We start from the raw sequence: 24,286 nt of genomic DNA, 5'->3' as shown, positions 1-24,286 counted from the left end.
TGTGGGACTGTGTGGACACGTGGGGAGTGGGGAGCCCACTAGGGGCATCTCTCTTGGAATCCTTCTGGGGCTGCTTTTTTCCCTTTGCTCTGAATCACAAATGACTGTTCTTGCTGGTGTTCTCTTCCTCACTCCAAATCCTACCCTCAGTGTTCCTTTGCTATTTGCAAAGGTATTTTAGACAGCAGCTGGCTGAAAATGTAGGTGCATGGGTGTGGGAAGTGGAGAGAGGGCAGTGTTTCATCTGTCCATCAGTATGAAAGGTGCTTCCATCTTTTAAAGCTGAGGCTATTCTGTTCCACTCTCATTCCTGGACAAAAACAGGCCTCTTGTCTGGATCTTTTCTTTTTAATGATTTCCATGAAAAGGCTTTTATCCAGGCTCTGACATGACTGTCAGAATACACATTTCAATGTGAGAGTGCTTAAAAGGCTATTGATATTTCCCTGTGGAAAAGAAAAGTACTTAAAAAATCCATCTGCCCATACACAAGTTAACCCTATTTTTTCTTTTCTCCCCTCCCCGCTCTTCCTTTCTTACTCCCCCCATCCTTTTTCTTTTCTTATCCCCTCCCAGATTAAAGCCATAGTCTACCACAAGGTTTGTGTGTTCCCCATCTCCCATGAGCTGTTGCTTTGGTACATTGATGCCTCTGATTAGTTTAGTTTATTTCCAGGGATATTGAGTGAGGAGGAAACGACCTTAATTTTGATCCTGTGCTGTTGTTGAGTTTCAACATGCTGCTCTTTTGGAATCTGGGGCTCATTACTCTGTCTCTGTGTGTATTGTCGATTTGTGAGCAGAATGAATAATCAGTATGATTAGAGATGCTAGAGACAACAGGAGCGACATGTAGGATTCTTGAGCAGGAGCACACTTGACCATGAATTTATGAGGTGTTAGTAGGGACTTGGGTTCATGTCAGATTGCTGTGCTCTGTATGCAAAAGAGGCAAAGGAGGATTTTGATTAATTCACGATTATGTATGCGACTATGGAATTGTCAACATAGTTTATCTGTTATTTTGGTGGGATGAGGTTGTATCTATTAACCACTCTCTTATCGTTGCTTTCTCTTGTTATCTGAAGTGTGATGGTTTTATTAAAGGGGGGGTGGAGAACATAAGCAGTAACTTCAGTAGCAGCAATGGAAGGAACTTCTTCAGAGCATTAATGTTCCTTTCAGGACGAGTGACACTGTCCTCTTTTCTTTGCTGTGATCATGCTGCTTACACTTGTACCACCTCCCAAGTCCCAACCACTCTCTGAGTGATGGTTAGATTTTTCTCCTGTTACTATTTCCCTCCCCCACCAATTTACTTCTAGTCTTCTTCTCAGCAGATGTTTTATCTCATGAGGTAGAGTTTATAAGCAATTGAGGTCATTAGAATAGCTTTCTCAAATTTCTTTTGATCTTTTTCATTTTTTCCTTTTGGGTAATCAACACCCCCTCCCTTTTTTAAGAGGAAGAAGTGTTTTGGTTTAATGCAATTAATAGCTATAAGCTTTTAAAATGTCTGCTCTTGTTCCAGAATTTTCTAAAAACTTGGTTCACTTAGTTTCACCCATCTATTTAGTTTCTTGATTGGCCCTTTGACTGTTTCTCCAAACCATAATCTTATACTTTAAAATTAAAAACAATACAAGTTATTCATTTGGATATGCTTCTATGAACTTTTAACTTCATTAAAAAATAGTTTTAGAGTTCTTTAGTTATTTACCATTAGTACTTTTGAAGTTTTCTAGTTCTGTTCAGCATTTTCTGAGGCTTTCTCTGCTTAATAAGAAAATAAGTCGTGATAGCCTCTGTCTTCTAACAAGTTTCTACATGTTTCAGTATGGCCAAGAAGATTAGTCATATATGACTCAAGTGATAGAGTCTTTGTTGATCTTGAATGTTTATGGCTTCCCCAAATTCTCATTATGTAATTCTAACCCACAAGAGCATGTATTAAGAGGTGGTGCCTTGGGAGGTGTTTGAGTCTTGGGAGTGTAAAATACATGCATAAGAATACGAATCTTAAGGAAAGGAAAGGGTCCAAAAGAGGCCCTTTCACTGCATGATGGCACAGTGAGAACCAGGAAGCTGTCCCTCATGCTGAGTTTGCCCACTCGTAGATCTTGGATGATGGAGGATGGTCATCTGTCCATGTGTTACTTTCATTGGTTAATAAAGAAACTGCCTTGGCCCTTTAATAGGACAGAAAATTAGGTAGGCAGAGTAAACAGAACAGAATTGTGGGAGAAAGAAAGCAGAGTCAGGCAGACACCATAGCTCTCCAGGCAGACGCCATAGCTCTCCTCTCCAAGACAGACGCAGGTTAAGATCTTCCCGGTAAGCCACCACCTCGTGGTGCTACACAGATTACTAAAAATGGGTTAAAGCAAGATGTGAGAATTAGCCAATTGGAGGCTGAAACTAATGGGCCACGCAGTATTTAAAAGAATAAAATTTGTGTGCTATTATTTCTGGGGCTAAGCTAGCCATGCAGGAGCCGGGCAGGATGAAAAGCAGGCCTGTCCACAACTCCTTCTAAACTTGGACTTACCATTTTTGAGAATGCTGAGAAGTAGGTAACTATTGACAATCTGCCTGGTATGTAGATGTTGCAGCATATTATTTTAAGTTGTATTACATTTGTTTAATTTGTGGAACATTTGTTTAATGATGCAAAGATGTTTTGCATTCTATTATGTGGATTTTATTTAACTCTGTGAAACTGTTATTTTGCCTGCCTAAAACACCTGATTGGTCTAATAAAAAGCTGAATGACAAATAGCAAAGCAAGAGAAAGGATAGGTGGGCTGGCAGGCAGAGAGAAAAAAGGAGGGGAAAAGAGAGAAAGGAGATCAAGGAATGAGAAGCAGAGGAGATGAGGATGCTAGGAGCCAGCTACCTAGCCACACAGCCAGCCACAGAGTAAGCATAAAAGCAAGATATACAGAAGTAAGAGAAAGGTAAAAGCTCAGAGGCAAAAGTTAGATGGGATAATTTAAGAAAAGCTGTCTTTAGTAGATATACATGCTCCGTGCAATTGGAGCCTGTCCTGCCATTCACAAGGTACCCTCAGCTTGTTCTTTTCTCTTACCTCCTACTGAATGCCTGGCTTGCCAAACAAAGCTAAAGAGGCTAATGTCATCGTGGTGTATCATTTTCATCTCATGCATATATTTTGGAGGGATGGTGAGTTCTGACTGGAATTATAATTTTTTACATGGAAAAATCTTAGAATTTTTTAGATAAGATAAAACTTTTTCATATGCTAGTTGTACAGAGTCAGCAGAACCTTAATAAGGGGGTGATTGTTAGCCTGCCTTTGCACAGGAGGCAGATGTGCTTTCTTTTGACTCAAGGTTGTTCACATTTTTAAGTTAAATTGCTAGTTCATGCAGGGTTATCATTGTTAAATGCCATTTTTCCTTGAGCACTTAAAAGCTGTAAGTATATCTTGAACTTTTTGTAATTGAAATATTTTTCTTAAAACAAATAGTCTTTTGTTCTTTATTAGACTTTAGGTTATTTAATATATTACTTTTGAAACAGATTATAACAATGGGTTCATTATGACATTTTCATACAAGTATATAATGTGTTTTGATCATATTCAGTTTCCAGTCCTTTATTGTGCTTCTCACTTTTTTTGCTCTTCTCCCTCCTTTTCTCATCTACTCTTTTTCTGCTCTGCACTGTAAGTTTTAAGGGAAGTTTTAGGTACATAGAAAAATGGAGCAAATAGTTTCCATATGCCCCCTCTATTCTCTAGTCATAATTTATCCTGTATTGTGTGTGTGTATGTGTATGTGAGAGAGAGATAGAGAGAGAGAGAGAGAGAGAGAGAGAGAAAGAGAGAGAGAGAGAGAGAGTTGGGATCAAACACTGGGTTTTAGGCATGGTGAACTTGTCCTGACCTGCTGAGTTACACACAGCCACTCTTTTATTATATAGTGTTTTGTATTAGTGAGATACAGTAGTTGTAACTGATAGTCCAGTATTGAACTTATTTCCAACTTAAGTTCATAGTTTCTCTTAGAATGTACCTTGTCTGGTACTGTGGGTGTTGATCTGTGCAGTGCCACATGCCCATCCTTGTAGCACTATGACAAACAGTTTCACTTGCTATAACCCCATATTCTTCACACATGTACACTCATGACCGCCAATAACCAGTGTATTTGGTCTCTGTTTCTTCCAGGCTGTTCTGTGGTGTGAAATCTTTCACAGTGTCCAATGCCTCTACTCAGCAGTGTGCATGTACAACTCCTTTGTGTTTGTTCTTGGCTGTTTGTATTTTGAAGGAATAGTCTGTTTTATGAATGTTCCTTAGCTTGTCCATCCATCTTGGTTGCTTCAAAGTTTTGGCCAGTAAGATATATAGTTACTAAACAAAATTTGCTTTGATTGAAGAGAAACTACGGAAGTCCCACATGGATGGTGAGGATCCGAATCTTAACTGCATTCTTTATTATTCTTTAAACAGTCCTCTACAGGAATTTTAATGCAGAGGGAAGATGTTATCTTAGACTTAATGAATCTTTTTTGCCACATATACTGAGTAAAAATTAAAAACTTATGTGGAACAAGGTCTCTGAGTTAATTCTAAGAGGAAAAATAAGACTTTCTTAGTTAGCAGGAATAGACCCAGCAGAAATTATATTACCTTTTTAATAGTGATAAAATTGACAAATTATGGGAAGAAAATGAACCATTGCAAAGAGCTTGCAGTAATTTTTTTTTTTTTTACAAGAAATTAGCAACAGCTATCCCAAAAGCAAGGAATTCAACTTTTAAAGAGAACTAACTGGATCCTTCATCTCATTTTATGGGACACACTATTAACTGGAGCCCCTACATTCTATGCTGATGTGAATAAATCAGGAAAGTTTGTAAAATTTGTAACTACAAATCAGAAAATTTAAGTAAAGTGGATCAAAGCCCTTTTGATTCTGTCTATAAGTCAGAATTATATACTGTTCTCATTGTACTAAAGGATTTTAAAGAATCTCTCAACATAGATACTGATCCACAATATGTAGAACGAGTTGTTTTGCATATTGAAACTGCTGAATTTATACAAGATGATACAGAATTGACTTTGTTATTTTATAAGATTTATAATCAGAAATAGGTATCATCCCATATACATAACATACACCCCATCACATATGGCTCTGCCAGGTCCTCTAGCACAATGTAATACAGAAATCAATAATTTTTGATTGGAAATTGCTGACAGACTTAAAATTTCATAAAGAAAATTATGTCAATAGCAAAGCTTAAAAAAGTTTTCCATCATGTGGCAACAAGAAAATTATAAGGAAACATCCTACTTGTTCTTTATACAACCAAACTCCACTGCCTGCATGAAGTAACCCAAAGGGTACTCAAAGGAATGAAATCTGGCAGATGGGTTTGTTCCATTTTGTAGAATTTGGAAAACTAAAATATGTACACCACACTACTGATACCTGTTCAAGTTTTCAAATAAGTAACAAAATTGGTAAAGATTTGCCTTGAGCAAAAGACACCTCTTAATTAGAAGAGATGATGGTTCAAACAGCATGGCCATTTAATCTAAACAAACCTATTAAACTAATAAATGCTTTTCATTTGATCAGATATAACTTGCCAAGAGAGAATCTCCCCAATATTAGGTTTGGAGAGGATTTTGTTTTTGTCCTTTCAGGAGAATGACAGTATCCAGCTAAGGAATCTGAAGACTACTGAACAAGTGAGACATCTGAAGGAAAAGAACAAATCATCTAGAAAAAAGTCTCAAGAAAAAGAGTAAATTAACATATTGGTTTATCCCATTTCTGACAGGGTAAATTTCATAAATCTTCCAAAATGTTTGTTTCTGCTGTTCTCAACAGACATATAATGCAAGTGTTCCTTTTGTAATCCCAGTCCAATTAAAGATTAAAGCTGGCTTTGTAGTTGGAGTGTGCCTCTCTCCTTCTCTAAACCCAAGCATGCTTATTAAAGTGAAATCCAAAATCTCTGTTTCATGTCAGAAGAGCCACCTGATATGGGACAGAAAAAAACAAAATAAGACTGTTTTATTGCTACTAATTTCATAATCCTTTGGTTTTATATCGATTCTTTAATAGCTTTTCTTAAGATATAAGATTTATAAGATATATATATATACACACACACACACACACACACACATATCTATATAAATTTTGTCATGATATTAATGGTCATATAGAGTATTAACTAATTCTAGAAAGGTTTCATCTACCTTCCTGTATGTGATTTTGGGTTTGAATCTATCAGTTTTCTGCAGTGAACCATGAGCACACCTAATAGCGACCTTTGAATTCTCCAAAAGGAGGATGGGGCCCCACAAGGATGATTCTTCCAGGACTATGATAACACTAAGCTGAAAAACCTCGCCTAAAGATTTCTTTGGACTACAAATTGCTCAGAACAATTTTGAGATGGCTAGCTGAGATAATTCAACCTAACAGGCTACTCTTGTCAGGACTTGAGACAAGCCCTGTACATTCCCATTACCTAGAGAATGGACAAAAAATGATACAGCTACCTCTCCTGGGACCCTTAACCCAAATTTTTCTTTTTAGGGTCTCTTAAAAATACTGTAGCCCCCCGCAGACAACAGGAAGTTAAGTTTAAGAATACAACACCTACATTCCCAAGAGGTGGGGTGGGTTAATTTCTGGTCATTCAATGGGTTATGGATATTTGTCATTGTTTAGGGTGGTTGGTTACAAGTTGTTATTGGTAATGATCAGGAAAAAAGCTAAACAAAGGAAATTAATTTGAAGTTTCTTGTTTTGAAAAGGAAAAGGGAATATAGATATGATAGGACAAAAGCATAGATTATTGCATCTACTCTGAAAAGGAAAAAGGGAGGATTTAGATATGAGATAAAATGGTAGATTATTGAACCTAATTTTAAAAAGCAACTATTAGTTTTAAATGTTTTACATTGGATTGGATTTTGTAAATTATATATAAATTTTATATATTGATACAAATTTAAGATTAATTTTGTTAGAACATACTGTAATTTCTATTTTCAAGGTATTTACACAACTCATTTAGCAATGTAATGCAAATTTCTAGTCTTTAAAATTTATAATTGCCAACTGTTTAAAATAATAAGGAAATGCAGGTTAGGAGTTAATCAAATTTGAACTTGTAGTCACGTTAGGTATGTTTTTAGCATCAAAAAAGATAAGTTTAGATAGACAGGTCATTTTCACATTGTAGAGCTCTACAGAATATGGCATTTAAGGTGTTTTAATAACTGAGATTCTGTTTTTTTCTTAATGACAATGAGAATTGTCTACTCCTAGTAGCACCAATCTACTTCAGAAAAGATGATGTGCATTGAAGAAACTCCACATGGAGTTTGCTTTCTTTGTGGCAGAAGTAAGCCACTGGGCATGAAAGTGCCCTGCTGACAGTATGATGTCCTAATGGGACAAGCAGGACACAAAAGAGCGTGACTACTAAACCTTGCTCCATCAAGGTGGGACAGTCCTTCAAAAATCCTGCTTCATAGAAAAGTCTGTCAGATATTCTAGACCACAACAGGGACCTGGAACTTGAGAACACTAAACACAGTCAAGGGGACTGGCTTGCTCATGCTTCAGGTGGGACACCATTGGATTGGCAGAAACCCATTGGACAGGAACACTAGAAGTTGTCGTAAATGGATGCAAGATTATAAACTCAGGTGGAGAGGGAAAACATGCAGCAGCTTTAGAGCTATTCAGTTCAGCCCCAACATGGCCTGCTCTGGTACAGACCTGTAAATGACCGAATTATATCAGTCAGATTTCAGACAGTGATACATCTAGCAACTATCATACAGGTTTAAGCACCAACAGCAGAGGCAGAAGAGGATGCCATCAACAATGTCTACACAGATCTACAGAACAAGGTCAGCAGGGCGCATATGAATGGCATACTAATCATTATGGGTGACTTCCATGCAAGAGCAGAATCCAGAGAAAGAATGGACTGTAGTGTCATGGGAACATATGGATTCAGACAAAGGAATGATAGAGGGGAACGGCTGCTTGACCTCTGCTATATAAATGATTTGTACATATCCAACACAAAATTCAAGCAGACCTAACCATCAAGATGTTGGACGTGGCAATCCCTCATGAACACACATACAGCTAAATTGACCATATTCTGGTAAGCAAGAAACTCTTATCTAGCATCCAAAACAGCCAATCATTTCCTAATGCTGACGTAAGGTCAGATCACCAACTTGTTATGGCCAACTTTTAACTGAAACTTAGGAGAACCATGCCAGGCCAGACGAACAGGAAGATCTATCGTAAAGAACTGATAAACCCAGCTGTATGGAGAGAGTATAAGAGAACCACTGAAAAAAAAAAGATGAGGGAAATCATTAAACAACCCTTACTAATATAGAAAGCTAATGGGAGAAAAATCAAAAGAGTTATACAGGAGGTTTTAAAGGAGATGCTTGGTTGTGTAAAAAGGATGACAGCAGTAGAATGACTTACTGTAGAGACTATCAACCTGGCGGTAGGAAGAAGGAAGCTAAAGAACAAACAAAGGGGCAATCCACAGGCAGCAAAACACCACAACTATCTGTGCATGGTGGTCAAAAGAAGAAAGAAGAATAGAGAGCTGTATATATAAGGTATATGCAAAGAGGTCAAAGAGGCTAGACTCCATAATAAAATACATCTTGTCTATGAAGATAACTGCCAGATATGCTCCTCAGAATTGGGTGATTAAAGATGGGCAAGGTCATTTATTAACAGAACCCGGGGAAGTAAAGCAAAGATGAAGACAATACTTTAACACCCTATACAATGACTCTAATGCTGTCAACATAGGCTATAACTAGAAACCTTTTTTGCAGCCACTTGATCACCAGAGAGATGAGGCAATATTAAATTTTTTTTAAATATTTATTTATTTATTATGTATACAACATTCTCTCTGCATGTATGCCTGAAGGCCAGAAGAGGGCACCAGGCCTCATTACAGATGGTTGTGAGCCACCATGTGGTTGCTGGGAATTGAACTCAGGCCCTTTGGAAGAGCAGGCAATGCTCTTAACCGCTGAGCCACCTCTCCAGCCCTGGCAATATTAAATATTGACAGGAATTTGGAAAAGACTTATGTCTGTTACATCGACTTCATGAGGGCATTTGATAGCATTTAAAGGAAAGGACTTTGGGAAACAATGAGATTCTACAGGTACCCAGAGGAAATCACAAGAATACTAGAGAATGCCTATAAAGATACCTTTGCATCAGTCAGAGTCAGTGGGGAGCTAAGTGATCAGTTTAAGACAATCATAGAAGTGCCGTAGGGATGCGTCCTCTCACCACTGCTCTATAAGGGATTTTTGTAATTAATAATAACATCAGCCCTGGAGGTGAGGAGATAGATGTGCAGGTAGGTGTTGCGCACATCAACAACTTGTGTTTCGCTGATGATACATCACCATTTGCTGAAAGTTCAAATGAGCTTCAGGCCATGGTAAATAGAGTGGTGGAAGTAAGTAAAAACCTTGGTATGAAAGTAAACATCTAGAAGATTAAGATACAACATAAGTGAAAGGCGTACAAGGATTTTAACATTGTAATAAAGAATTAGAACCTTAAGCAAACAGTCGCTTTGTCCATCTGGGAGGAAACCTCAGTTCAAAGGAGGGAACTATTTCAGACGTCAAGAGGTGGATAGGGATAATAAGGATTGCGTTCCAGTCACTAGGAAAGGTTTGATCAGCAAGAGGCATAACAACAACAAAATTACAAGTATATGAGACACTTGTCTTGAGCTGTCTACTTTCCAACCCCGAAACCTGAACAATGAAAGGCTCCTCAGAACAGTAACTGAATGTGTTTGAGATGGCATATCTCAGGAGGATTCTAGGTGTCACACGAAGAGAAAGACAGTGCAAGGATAGCATTAAGAAACAGCTCCATCTACAGAAGGAAGTCAACTACAGAATATGGCAATGACGCTTGAGATAATTTGGCTGTGTTATGAGAATGAATCAGCAGATACCCGAAGACAGCACTGCTTGGAGGAGTGCATGGAATATGGCAAAGAGGAAGGCCCCCAAAATACTGGATCGACAGCATAAAGGAAGACTGTGGAACTTTGGGTATGACAATAACACAAACATTTAGGACTTCCCAGGAGAGGAACAACTGGAGAGAACCACCATAAATGGACTGCCATCCATCTCATAGGAAGCATAGCTAGAACCATAGCACTCAGCATGCTGCAGATGAGGTTATCTAAGTCTGTGCTCTCATAAAACATCACTGAAACCACAATGGTACTGGAAGATCAGAAATTGAAACTTTGTTGCACGTCATTTATGGTACTCCATACGTCTTGTGTTCGTAACAAGTGTTCACAGTAGAGAAGTCTGTACTATTTGTGGAATGTTCAAAGCAGCAAGAAGAGGTTCATGGAAACTGCACTCTCATAAACAAGTGAAGACTGACACTGCAATGCCAGTACCCATGGTTTACAGAAAGCTTCTAAGACCTAAATGTGGATTTTTTTTATTCCTGTGAATATGTTTCAAGCTTTTTTCATTTATAGTGGTTGGCTATGGGCTTGTTGCACATTGATTCTATTATATTAATCTGTGTTTCCTGTATCCCTAGATTCTCCAGGATTTTTTTTAAAATCACAAGCAGTGTGAGATTTTATTAAAGGCATTTCCTGCTTTCAATGGAATGATAGTATGGTTTCTGTTACATTGAGTTGGTTACATTTATTGGTTTAGGCATATGCTCTAGCTCTGCATCTCAGAAATGAAGACAACTACATCAGGATGGGTGACCCTGTAGATGTGTTATAGGATTCAGGTTGTTGGGTTTTATTGAATATTAATACATTTATATAGATCATAAAGTTTAGCACATAAATCCATTTTCTCTGGACATTGGTATTGAGGTACTACTGGCTTCATAAAAATAATCTGGAAATGTCCTTTCTGTTTTGTGGACTAATTTGAGAAGAATTGGTGTTAGTCCTTCTTTAGAGGGCTAGAGATTGCATACTGAATCTATCTAGTCCTGGGATTTTACAGGCAGGACATTTTAAATAGTTGCTTCTATGTTGGTTGTTATGGGTCTTTTTAGATTATTTACTTCATCTTGACTTTACTTTAGTATGTATGACCATCTAGAAATCCATTCATTTTTTTATATTTGCAATTTAATGGGATATAAAATAGAAATGCATGTCCTTATGAGCCTCCAAATTTCCTCAGTGTTTATTGTAATGCCTCACTCTCCATCCCTAATTTTATTAGATTGGCTCTCTGGTTACTTCCTTTTAGTTCTTTTTAGTTTAAAAATTTACAATCTTGTTAATATCTTTAAAGGACCAAATGTTTGATGTGGAATGTACTTCTGTATATGTGTTGCTTTTATTGGTTGATAAATAAAGCTGTTTTGGCAAATGGACTAACAGAGTAAAGCTAGGTGGGAAGTCCAAACAGAGATACACAGAGAGAGATTAGGTGGAGTTGAGGAGATGCCATGTAACCGCTGAAGGAGAAGGATGCCAGAACACCTTTTTTTTGTCTTTTTTTTTTTTTTTTTTTTTTTTTTTTTGGTTTTTCGAGACAGGGTTTCCCTGTAGTTTCTAGAGCCTGTCCTGGAACTAGCTCTTGTAGACCAGGCTGGCCTCGAACTCAGAGATCCGCCTATTTTTTTGTCTTTTTAAAAATTTATTAGATTTTTTTATAAAAAATACCAATCCAAGTTTCCACTCCCTCTCCTCCTCCCATTTCCTTCACACACCCTCCCACCTCACCCCCATCTAATCCTCAGAGAAGGTAAGGCACATTGCTTTATGGAAAGTCCAAGGCCCTCCCTACTATATCTAGGCAGAGCAAGGTATCCATCCAAATAGGATCCCAAAATAGCCAGTACATGCAGTAGGGATAAATCCTGGTGCCACTGCCAGTGGCCCCTCAGGCCAGAACATCTTTAAGGTAAGGCACAGCCTCATGGTGATACTTAGATGAATAGAAATAGGCTAATTTAAGATGTAAGAGCTGGCCTAGAATACGCCTAAGCCATTTGCCAAACAGTGTTGTAATTTAAAAAAAGAATACCCCTTACTAATCAGCAGGTGCACTCTGCCATGGTTTTCAAAACACCTCAATTCATGTGAAAACCTTGTTTGCCATTCCCACCACTGTAATAAAAGGGGTGGCTGGATACGTTCCTGGCACCCGGCCACCCAGCTAGTTTACTGGAAATAATTACACAGAAACTGTATTCATTTAAACACTGCCTGGACCATTAGTTCCAGCCTCTTATTGGCTAATTCTCACATCTTGATTTACCCATTCTAATAATCTGTGTAGCACCACGAGGTGGTGGCTTACCAGGAAGATTCTAACCTACGTTCATCTCAGGCCGGAGCTTCATGGCGTCTGCCTGACTCTGCTTTCTTTCTCCCAGAATTCTGTTCTGTCTACTCCACCCACCTAAGGGCTGGCCTATCAAAAGGCCAAGGCAGTTTCTTTCTTAACCAATGAATGTAACACATAGACAGATGACCCTCCTGCATCACACCACTGAGTCAGACTGCATAACCCTTCCACTCTCCACCAGAGCATTAGCAACTAGTTCTGTGATCAAGTGTTTCTTATAGAAAGTGGAAGCTTGTGTTCATCATCCATGTCAAAGTGTTTTGATAGCTGGTGGTTAGGAACTAGATACACAGCTTCATCTTGACCTAGCCAACCACCTAGGTGGTGCTATGAAAAAGAGCTGGTCATAATTTTCAGACTGCATGAGAGTCACAAAAATAGTGTAGTTGTATTCCATCCTTCTTTTCCTCTTCATGAACCATGGAACATTTGCATTTAAATAAGCTAGGAGCTTAATCTTTATAGAAATTTGTTAACTAGTTCTAGAACTTATTAGATTTCCTCAGTCTTGCCACTAACATCTTTCCTATGTTCCAAGATCCAGTTGAGGACTCAGTGGTATAGTTGTCATATCTCTGTAGGCTTCTCCAGTCTGAGTCTATCCCTTAGTCTTCCTTTTCTTCTATGACCTTGATACCAGTCCATTGTTTTCGAGAACTGCTTGTTTGTATTTGTGTAAAGCTCATTTCAAAACGGATTGAGGTTCTACATAATTATAATAGACATAGACTAATGTGTTTCAGTGCATCCTGTCAAGGCTACACAATATTGACCTATGTCACCAGTCTTGATCACTCTTTTATGTGGTATCTGTCAGATATCTCTTGTGTAAAGTTATTATCTTTAATTTTGGAAATCTCTAAACCACCTCTTGGCTGGATGTGTTAGGTCTTCCTCTGCACTGTTTTGCTTTTTTTGTGTACACATCTGTCTGCTATACCAGCACATAGTATATGGTCTTCTTGAACTTGTACAGTGAGTTTCAAAACCAAGTTGTGTAGACTCTCCCACTTTATTGTTATGCTAATTTGTTTTGTCGCTTTAATACACTTTGCATCTCTATAAATTTAAAAATGAGTTTGTCGGTCTCTGCATAAGTTTTTCTGGATCTCAGATCCTCATGCTTCACAACAACCTTTCCTATCCATGGAATCACCTCTCTAGCTCCTATTTTTAAGTTTTTGAGGGGTAGTTTTACTGTATAGTCTAGGCTAGCCTTAGGTTTTTCTTGGTCATATTAAGGTTAGCCTTTAACTCTTATTTAGGTGTGTCAGCTTCGCAAGAGCTGTAATTAAAGGGGTGTGCCATAGCAGCTGGTTTATTAATTCAAGGGATTTTAAGTCATGTTGTGCCAGGAACTAGGGGTAACACTCAGTGTTGTTGCCTTTATCATTCAGGACGTTATAAGGGATGTAAAAGTTTTGTGCTAGCTGTTGGAGACAATGATCAAATGGGTAGTTTTTTTTAATCATAACGGCATTTCAAAATTGTGTTTAGCATCCTTTTAAAAACTAAGATGATGGTGTATTTTCTTGGAAAAATAGCATTTTAAATATATGTTTTTGCTGTTCTGGAAATTGAACGTAGGTTCTCACACATGCTAGTTTCATTCTATACTACTGAGATGCATTTCCAGCTCTCATGTTTATTTTTCTTAGACTTGATACAGCACTAGAATACTGAGAGGTGCTAGGGCTTTGTGATCAACTTAACCTGACCTTGACATAGTATGAATCCTTCATGACTCAGTCTAATCCTGCTGTTCTCTTTTCAGAGGTTTCAGTTGTTCATACTTCTGACCCCAAATCAGGGATTTACCAAGGCTATTCCTCTTTGTATGACTTTGATTTTTTCCTGGTCTTTAGTCTTTTATTGCTCTCAGAAGAGACATTTAGCCATGTCTTATGTTGGCAAATAAGAGCTACCAAAAGAAAAAGAAAGGAAAAAAAAAGAAAAAAAAAAGAAAAGACGGGCTACCAACATTGATCTTTTTTGTTCATGCTGCAAGCATTTGGAACCTATCCTGATTTGTTTTCACCATTTTTGGTTATATCTGATGCCTTTAAAAGATGCCTTTAATATTTTGTTCATTTTTTACATCTGAATTATGTGTTGACCATTGGCAGAAGTGGGTATCCTTCTCAATTCCTTATATTCACATATGCTTTATTGAAATATGATCACATGGTATATAAATTACATTTTGATTTTTACAAAGTTAGTATAAAAAGTATATTTCTTGATACTACTTCAAAATATGAGTTTTCAAATAAATTGAATAACACTTCTTGATATTTTTGTTGCATAATTTCTCATTCCTTTTATGAGTTAATTTAAGTAGTTAACACTCCCTGTTCCTACTTTTATTTTCCATTTTTATTTGATACATAACAATAGTTTTAGAGTCAAAATTATTTAGAGGCCCTCTACTGTATACACTTATGAGTGTAAATTTGGTCATTCTTGATAATCTAGAAACCTGCTGTGATAACAAAATTAAATTTTAGTTAGAGGATGAATAGAAATCTTGTACACATTGTGTAACACCTGGATTTAAGTTAAAACTGGGAACAGAAGCTTGTGTGACTGTATAGTTTTACACCTAGTAAGAAGAAAACATGTGTCCATCTGATCTTAAGGAGATTTTATAAGTTTCAAATGGGTCTCTGGCCCTAAACCATTCTTGCTGTCATATTTTATTAGCTTGGTTCTTTTCTTCTAATGGAAAGCCTGCATTTTGTAACACTATTTTGAAAGAATAAGACACCGTTCAAGTGGATATTGCAATCAATGTCTTAAAATTGTGTCTGAGTTCATGAAAAGGATTCAGAAAGCATCACAACAGAAAATGTGCAGTAAGTAGTCAGGCCAGAGTGGACAGAGGGTGCCCTTTAGCCTGTTTGTAATCACTTCTGATTCTCAAGAGAACAGCAAGTTAAACTGGTTTTCTTTTTGAAATATATTTTACTAGTTTCTTTGCTGGGTAACAGTAAAGCATTTAAAAATCACATTTATAGACAGGCAGTCCAAATTGGAAATTTCAATGACTTTATTTTGATTGAACCTTACAGCCTACCCTTTAATTTTTATGAGATACTTGTGTCAGCAGCCTTTTATGTTCTTTTATAAACTGAACCTTATTTGTAAAGCCTGGTGTTTCAGATTGGTCTCATTTTACTTTTTCTATGTGGCATTTTTTTTTTTTTACAATGAGTAGGTAGTAGAGATAGGTCCTCGGTGTTCTCTGATAATTTTCTAGATGTGTGCTATTATTCATAAAATTTTTAATTTCTGTTAAAATTTTGATCAGCCATTTTATTAATTTTGGTCATTCTGCCTGATTTTTCATAGTTTAACTAAATCACAAATATGATATTGCATTTTCCATGGCTGCTTGGAAATTTTGGGGTAGTAGAGACTTGATCTCTGTGTCATGATATTCTTCTTTCCAGACTTGTATTGTCCATGGCTGGGTAGGGGTAGGGAGACCTTCAATGTTATTAGAAACTATTGATAAAGCAAGGGAACATTGGATTGTGATATAGTTTTTGGATGTTTGTTCTGTGTCAGCCAGTGCTCAGAACTCTCAAAGAGTGAAATCATGAAATGGATGAGTGATATTATTTTATTTTTTAGAACAAATGTTTGTAGTCAGGCCCTACCTTGAAGTAATGACTACCTCTGCCATTGCAGGTGTGTGCTCCTAAGCTTGGTTTTGAATTTTTGAGTATTTGATAGAAACTTTGAATGTGGTCAGAGTCAAGCTTTGATTCTTGTCTTTCACAGTGCTTTCTTTCTCACTTGAGCTGTTCCAGGAGATACCTGGAACACATTCCTCAAGCCCAGCATAGCAGTTCATATTGTTTTCTCATTGGTATTTCTTCTGTTCTATGCAGGTTGGATATCTTTAAACCCTTTCTCTACATACTGTATCTTAATATGGATATAAGTTTTATATTCTCATCACTTTTCTACTCAAATTTACAAAAATAATATTATTCATATCTATCATATGGACTGCTTTGTTGTCAGTAGCTTATACAGGGGAAGACTGAACCATGATCACTGTTTTCAACACAGAGACTTCTCTATCAGTTGCCTTATATGCAACTGAATTCCCTCTTTGGTCGTAGTAGCAACTTACATTGCAATGGCATATTCCTCAGCTTTTCAGGAATCCCAGGATCATGCTTCACCATCAAGGTAATTCATAGGATTTAAGCGTGTCTTGGACTTTCTAGTCAGCCACACATGCTTCCTCTGCCAAAAAGTGCTTTTCTTCATCATTCTCCCCTCGTCAGAGGACAGCCTGGATTATTGTTCTTCACTTTGATGTGGTCTTGGAATTTCTTCTCGTCATTGGACTTCTTACAGAAGCCTTTATTTGAAACAGAATGTTTCAGTCACAATGTGGCCTTCTCTCTCATCATTTTTTTCATTCAATGCCATGTCTAGTAAGTTGTGTTGGATCTGATTTATCATTTTTTATGTAACTATATTAGGAGATACCAAAAGTATAGAGGATATGAGGAAGTTGCTGGTGACTCATTAAGCTCACAACAACTTGTTTTCTCTTTAAGTTTGCTGCAGAAAGTTGCTTGGTACACTTTACACACTGAGCCTGTTTTCTTCTTGCTGACCTGTTCCACAAAGAGAAAGCAAGTGTGATTATTAGTTATGTTGCCTATAGGTATGATGTTTTATTTGCCCTGTGCTCCTCCTCAAGTTTTTTATTTTCTATTTTCTTGAAGTTTAAATATTAATTATATGCCTAAGTGTAGTGGCTTTGATTTTTGTATTGCTTATTGTATAGCATGGCCTCTATGTTCTTGAATCTTGTTTGGTGTGGAGCATCAACCTGTGGAAACTCTCTGTCGTTGTCATTTGGATTGCTCCTGCTTTCTCCTACTCTCCAAATTACTCTGGTATTTCTCTCACATGGGACTTAGCTTTTGTTGATGCCTCACAGATTTTGATTCTTTATTCTTGGAGATCCTTTTGTGTTTTTTTCAATACATTTTTTTTTCTGTTCGGTTTTTAGCTTTAAATTTTTTGTTGTTCTATCTCAGGCTCAGAGATTATCCTCTGGTTGTGTACTGTTTGCTAATGAGCCCAACAAAGGTATTCTTGTTTGTTCTGATATTTGTGATCTCTGGCCTTTCTCCTTTGGTTATTTCTTAGAATTCCTGTCTTTCTGCTTATGTTAGCCTTCTGTTCTTGTGTGTCCCCTGATTTTCAGTTAAAGCACAGAAGTCACAGATTTAAAACATTTACAGCCAATATTTTTGTTGTATTCAGTTCTGGACCCATTGCTTCTTCATTCCCTTTGAACCATAAATTGCTGTTGTATCATGCCTGAAGATTTCTTTAATCTGTGAGGTAGCATAACAGTATTGAATTTATATACCATATATCTTCTTTAGTGAATATAACTGTTATCTTTTTCTCTTGGTTATTGAAGTATCTCTGTGATCCTGATATAAATTATTTTGAGGCGCTGCAATGCTATTTCCATGGGGGATATGTTTATCTTCTCACCAACAACACATATGATTCCACTTTATTCCCCTTCTTGCCCAACACTAGTCATTTGCATTATTTTGTACAGTGGTGGTGCTATTGGGTTTGAGATTATGCCTCTTTATGGCTTTGATTTATATTTCCACAGTGATTGGATCTTTATTTATTTCTCATTGATGCAGCATAGTGCCTGACATGAACCACTCAAAACAGAAATTATTCACTTTTGCTCTTAGTTGTAGATTTCTGTCATTTTGGGGATTTTATGGAAGAAGAGTTTTTTTTAAAATAGTGTCTAGGAAGCATAGAGAGAAAGTACAGGATGAGATTTGGTAGGATATGTAGCATCCAAGAATATGCCCCAGCAACTTAGGTTATCTAGCTAGCCCTCAATTCTAATTTCACCTCCATCATGTAATGAATTGGTCTAGGAATAAATCCCCTTATTATGGCAGAGCTCAGGATCTGCTTCTCTTTGGAAATACCATCAGATGCACCCTAGATGTATGCTCTACTAGTCTTTGAACTCAATGTAAGTAATGAATCGAGCATCTTTTAAGATACTTGTTTGGAGAAGTTTTATGCAAATATTTTGTTTGGTTTTATTCTTTTTTGTTGTTGAGTGACAGTTCTTTCTTAGGTCGTTTTTGTTAATCCCTATGAGATGCACGAACTACAGGTATATTCCCCACTCTATGCATTACCTTGTTATTCCATTAGTGTTCCCTGATGTTTGATGTTTAGTGACTAATTTAAAGCATTATATCCATACTTTCCTTCAGATTGATGAATGGATCCTTTCAAAGATGGCTTTATATATGACACAAATCATACACTTCTGTGCATAGTCCACGAAAGTAGCTTTTTGTGATCACCTTGCAACACTTTTTTTTTTTGATAACTGTTCTTTTTTCTTCTCTCTTTTGTTTCAGTTTGGCATTGGAAATGCCAAAGGAAGCTAGTGTCTAGATGAAGTCCTGAGAGAGCGGAGAACTGCTCTGCAGTCCTCTTCATGGTCCCACTGGAGTCCTTCTCTCTTGGCTCTGCTGTTTCTTCGTGTATCACCTGCCCTTTATGCTATAGACGTCGAATAGGCGCACAGTTCCGCTTCACTCTGTTGTTATTTTAGTGTTCTTTCTCTGAAGGAATGAGGGGTTGAGATGAGACTGATCACTCAGCAGTAAGATCCAGTGAATTGGGAATAAAGGTTAGAAGTGAAAAGAGAACATAAGACTCCGTATAGGGACTAGTTTTAGGGGTATCTGGATCCTTAATCTGTGAGACTTTGTGAAAAGCTTTGTGGAACGAGCAACAAACTGGGGACACCTGTTTCTTTCCTGAATGAGGGTTTCCTCACACATAGGTTGTGTTTCATAAATTGCCAAGCTATTTCCTAACATGTTAGAAAAGCCCTGGGTTGGAAGTTGGAGATGCCCTGAGTCCCTGAGGTTATGTTCCGTTACTTTTGGATTTGTACGTCCAGGTTGCTGATAAAGCCAAAATGAGAGTTGAAGCCTAGAGGATCTGTAGCAGTGCTGTATACATGCTTTGTGCTTACTAAGCTTGTATTGATGTTTGAGTTCTAATGTGTATCAGAAGTAGGCGCTCCAGTTACTGTGCATCTTAACACTGCTAGGTCTCTGCTTCCACAGTAGACAGTGACGTAGGTTCCTGTCATTTTCAGAGGAAGGAATCTGTGGTATTTTGTTTTGATGCAATTCAAGGTCTTTCCTATGCACTATTTTGGTTAGTCTTGCTGACACTCCTAGGTATAATTTTTTGTTAGTTTTTCATAGATGAGATTATTGCAGAGAAGCAAAGCAAACTTGCCTTGGTTATTGAATCAGTAAATTTCAAGGTTTGGAAGTAAAGACCTTTTATTCCACAAATCTTAAAAAGCATTTTCATTTATTACTCATCCTTTGTGTAGTAATTATAAGAAGTCTCCAGCTTCTAAGCTTAAAGCTCCTTCTTTCAGTTTCTAAGGGTCATGTGTGTATATTCTAAACCACTAGAGGTCAGTGTTGTGTTGGTAAACAGAGGTGTCTTTGAGTCTTGTGTTTTGAACTCTGAATCTTATTGATAGATGTCTTGGGAGCTGGGACTAGCATTCCACAATAAACTTTTACTTAATGGTGTGTATAGGATGCTTCGTAGGCTTTCTGACAGTTGACAGTGTTAATAGTGACGTCCTAGGGTCACAGTTCATATTAGGTAATGCTTGTGGCTATGTACACAACCTCTACCTCTTTCTAGTAAATCTTTAATTTTAGGGGCCAGATCACATTCTCACATAGACTCCATTTGTTAATGGATGCATTAGTGTAGTAAACTTGTATCTCAGTTTAGTCTATGTATGTTAGGTGTCTAGATTGGGGATTCCTGCAGTGGCAATTCTTACTATGAAAATAAACATTTCTTAATTTCAAATTGTTTTTTCATGCCGTTTTCACCTGAATGTCCAGCAGGCTTATGGTCTTCATCTTAGTGATTCTTTGCTTAGTTTATGATTTTCGTGGTCTCTGTTCTGGAGGTTGCTCCACTATCTAGCCATTAAGTCCAGAATACTTTGAATTGTTCTCATTTCTTTTCCTTTCATGTTCAGCAAGCAAGTCAGCAAATCAATTGTCTGCTGTGTGTGCTGCTACCATACTTCAGTTCTCATCATTTTTGTTTGCGTTGTTAAAATGATCTACGCTGCTTTTCCTGATTTTAGTCTAGTTCTCCACAATTGACTGCCCTCTGTAGCTAGATGACTTGTCTGGATTGTAAAGCTGACCTTCTAATTTTCTGTTAACACTCCTTCACTGTTTCTCCCTTGCCTCTTCAGCATTGAAATTGCTTCACACAGCATCTAATATGCATTCTATACATGTTAGATTGAAAGCAGAAATACAGAAAGTACCATTTGAGTTATATATAAGGGACAGTGCTTTCTTTTTTCTTCCTTCCTTCCTTCCCCCTTTCCTCTTTCACTCCCTTCCTCTTCCACTCTCTCCTCTCTTTCTGTTCGTGTTCTCCTTTTTTAATTTGTATTATTTTAAAGACTGGAACTTACATATCCTAGCTTAGCCTTGAACTTACTATGGTCCTCTAACTTTCATATTCTGAGTGCTGGGATTACAGTATACTCTATCATGCCTGGCTATAGAAGGCTTTTTTTTTTTTTTTTTTTTTTTTTTTTTTTTTTTTATTTAGAGCCTGTCCTGGAACTAGCTCTTGTAGACCAGGCTGGCCTCAAACTCACAGAGATCCGCCTGCCTCTGCCTCCCGAGTGCTGGGATTAAAGGCGTGCGCCACCACCGCCCGGCTTAGAAGGCTTTTTATAGGAAAAATTTGTTTGGATTTTAGAGAAAGTGTTGAATTTAGTCATATTATCAGGCCGAGAAATAACGTGAGTATAAAAGTGAAAATGTCCCTAGTGTCTTAGAATGTGGTCCAACCTAAGTGGTAGAGACTAGTGATATTTCTATTATGTGGAATGTAAATAATTGGTTTTGGAGTTTGAACTTGTACTTCTATGCCCTTTACTCCTCTAATTTGCATATACAGTGAAAAGGAGCATTGGTTGGGATAGTGGTGGAGGTGACAGGTTCCACTGTGTTGGAATCTAAGTGATACCAGAATATACTAACAATATAGGAAACTGGAGATGTGCTGCTGGGTCTTGAAGTAAGAGAGTGAGAGAGAACAAGAGTTGAGGAATTCTCAAGCAAGAATAGATATGAGATGATAAAGGAAATGTATATTACCCACCAAAAGAATCAGCAGGAAGAAAGCAAAGACCCGTTGGTGCTAGCATCTCACTGCTACTACGTGCTTTGTATTCCTTTCCTCATAGCCCAGGCTAATTCTCAGAAATTTGTTAGTTGGTGCTGCCACAGTTCTGAGTATAAATGTTCTTAGTAAAACTACTTGGCATGTTAGGAAAGAGCTCTGAAGGTTCTGAGTGGAATTTTTCATAAACTTGAATGCCACATTTTCATGATGATCTGTGTTGTATTTATTTATATGTATATTTTGTTTTCACTACCTCTTCCTAGTCTCATATTTTGAAAGATGGTGATTTGAATAGACATCTATAATGCTAATATCTGAGTATTTATGTGATTGTTCCACATGAAACTTTGTGTTTACATCTGGGCTACTTCTTACATGACGGCTTACCTATGATGGAGCTTTTACAGATATGGAGAAGCTGTGTCGCTTGGACCACAAGAACCAGCACTGGGACTTTCAAATACAACATAAAAGCCTGTGACTTGTACTTAGGAGCTCACTCCTTCAACATAGTTACTGGCACAGACTGCCTTTTATTCTGATAAACCAACAGGAAAACCATAGGTCAACAAAAACCATAATAACACCAAAAACAAAACTAAACAAAAATAAAAAATTTCTGAAAAATCTAAAGTTACTTACTTAGGTTACTTCCTTTTTCAGTTTTTATAGTTTCAGGTTTAATGTCAGTATCTAATGTGACTCCTCTGGATTGCTTCCGCGAAACTGGTGGTATTTGAATGTGAAAGCACATTAATTTGCTTGGGATATGATGTCAAGACATACTTATGGACAGCTTTGACTTCAGTGTTCTGAAAGAAGGTAGAGAAAGAAGGGAGCAAGTAGTCACTCTGCAACTGAAGATCTGCTCTTTGGAATAGAACTTCCATGGGAGTTCCCCATTCCTTATGCCTCCTGAGTCATTGCTCCTTGGTGTGTAGTCTGCAGTAGGTACAGTGCAGGAGTCTGTCTCATTGAGAGGTATAGAAAAAATGCTGTACTTAATGAGATCATGAATGCATTTCTTTCGTATAGGCATAAATTGTGGGTGTCTGCTCTAGGTTTGTTACTGAAGCCATGGATTTGATGTAAGCAAATCCAAAATGTCAGTGGATAATATGCAGAGGGACAAGTTTGTGCATTGATTTAAATCTCTGGAATGTAGATTCTTTTCCTTTTGTTTTGACTGAAACTAGCACACATAGTTCATGTTTTTCTGTCTTGTTATAGTTGTTTCATTTGACCAGTGCCTTAACTAACTTCTAATACTGAAGATTGCCCTGAATTCCTTAATCTCATACAGATTTAGTGACACTTATTTTCTCATAAACTACTTTCTACTTGGCATTAAGGAGGAATATATTGAATAGTTTATTGATTTTTAAGAAGTCACAAGATCAAATCTTGTAACTTGGCATGGTACAGAAAAGCAAAGTTCCATGGAATGTTTCTGGAACATTCTGAGTTTAAACAAATTATCAGAGTTTCTTAAGAACAGTCATTTCCAGCTTTTTTCTTTCCTTTTCTTTTCTCCTTTCATGTGTGTGATATGTAAGTGTGTTCGCATGTGCCTGTGGAGGCCCTGCATTGGTGTTGGATTTCTTCATTGATTACTCCCCACTGTATATGTTGAGTCTGAGTTTCTCACTTGAACCTAGAGCTTGCTGATTTGGCCAATCTCATTGTCCATATTGCTCGAGGGATCTCCTGTCTCTGCCTCTCAAGGATATTCAACATGCCTTGTGTCTCTTGATATGGCCACAAAATTTTATTTTAGAATACATTTGCCCTGCTTTGGGCTGTTGGTATAGTGAAGGATGAATGGTTGGAACTTTGGAGATCCTACTTTGAGCTTCTGTTGATGAACGGAGGGCCTGGTTTTGGTCCCAGCTGCCCGGCTAGCATACACCTGAAATAACCACACAGAAATTGTATGAATTGAATTACTGCTTGGCCCATTATCTCTAGCATCTTATTGGCTAACTCTCACATCTTAATTTAACCCATTTCTATTAATCTGTATCACCACGAGGTCGTGGCTTACCGGGAAAGATTTAGCATGTCTGACCTGGCATCTCCATGGCAGCTCTCTCTGACCCTGCTTTCTTCCTCCCAGAATTCATTTTTGTCTTTTCTACCTACCTAAGTTCTGCCCTATCACCAGGCCCAAAGCAGTTTCTTTATTAACCAATGAAAGCAACACAAATACAGAAGGACCTCCTACACCAAGCTTCTGCTAATTGCTCATTGGTGTTTTGACTTGGAGCAAACCTTTTGTCTTACAGCCTCAATTTTCTGAGAGTGGCTAAGGTCACTTGTAGCTACACTGTGTAGTAAGAGGTTTTATTGTTAACTCTGGATGGGACATTCTCTTTCTCTTTGGTTCTATTTAAAGTATACTGTCATTTTACTTAATTTTGTTAGGTTGAGGGTTTACTTTAATTTTGAAGAGGAAATCTTTTAAAGTCCCGCCTCCATAGGCTGCATTTGCAAGTTCAGAATTTTTCCTCAGAAAATATCAATTTAAGATAGTTCATCCTCTTGATT

General features: G+C 37.5%; 1 protein-coding gene across 1 annotated transcript in view; it reads left to right on the top strand.

Annotated features, from left to right (window-relative positions):
• Positions 1-24,286, top strand: part of Exoc6b (exocyst complex component 6B) — a 491,547-nt gene that overhangs the window by 151,507 nt on the left and 315,754 nt on the right. The gene's annotated exons all lie outside the window — the stretch shown is intronic.

This window comes from Arvicola amphibius, chromosome 2 (genome assembly GCF_903992535.2).
Source record: "Arvicola amphibius chromosome 2, mArvAmp1.2, whole genome shotgun sequence".
NCBI classification, from domain to species: Eukaryota; Metazoa; Chordata; class Mammalia; order Rodentia; family Cricetidae; genus Arvicola; species Arvicola amphibius.
Note: the sequence above shows the minus strand (reverse complement) of the source record. Positions and strands in the feature narration are given on the sequence as shown.